The sequence below is a fragment of the Meleagris gallopavo genome, chromosome 13 (assembly GCF_000146605.3).
Source record: "Meleagris gallopavo isolate NT-WF06-2002-E0010 breed Aviagen turkey brand Nicholas breeding stock chromosome 13, Turkey_5.1, whole genome shotgun sequence".
Taxonomy (NCBI): domain Eukaryota; kingdom Metazoa; phylum Chordata; class Aves; order Galliformes; family Phasianidae; genus Meleagris; species Meleagris gallopavo.
Genome location: NC_015023.2, coordinates 10,478,912 through 10,479,116, shown reverse-complemented (window position 1 = coordinate 10,479,116; position 205 = coordinate 10,478,912). Strand labels below are relative to the sequence as shown.

Here is a 205-nt window from a genome sequence, read left to right as displayed (position 1 = left end):
TCGCCTTTTGCGGCGGGCGGCTCCCGCCTGCTCTTTTAGCGCCGCTGTGAGAGAAACGCGGGAAAGGCGCAGAGAAACAACGCGATAAAAACGCGAGGCGCCCAGCGCAAAACATTATCACTTGTCAGAAGTGGGATTCGAACCCACGCCTCCAGGGGAGACTGCGACCTGAACGCAGCGCCTTAGACCGCTCGGCCATCCTGAC

The 205-nt window shown here is 60.5% G+C and overlaps 1 non-coding gene across 1 annotated transcript; it reads right to left on the bottom strand.

Moving 5' to 3' along the window:
- Positions 1-122: 122 nt before the first annotated feature.
- Positions 123-205, bottom strand: TRNAL-CAG. The gene has a single exon. It is a non-coding gene; the product is annotated as a tRNA-Leu (tRNA).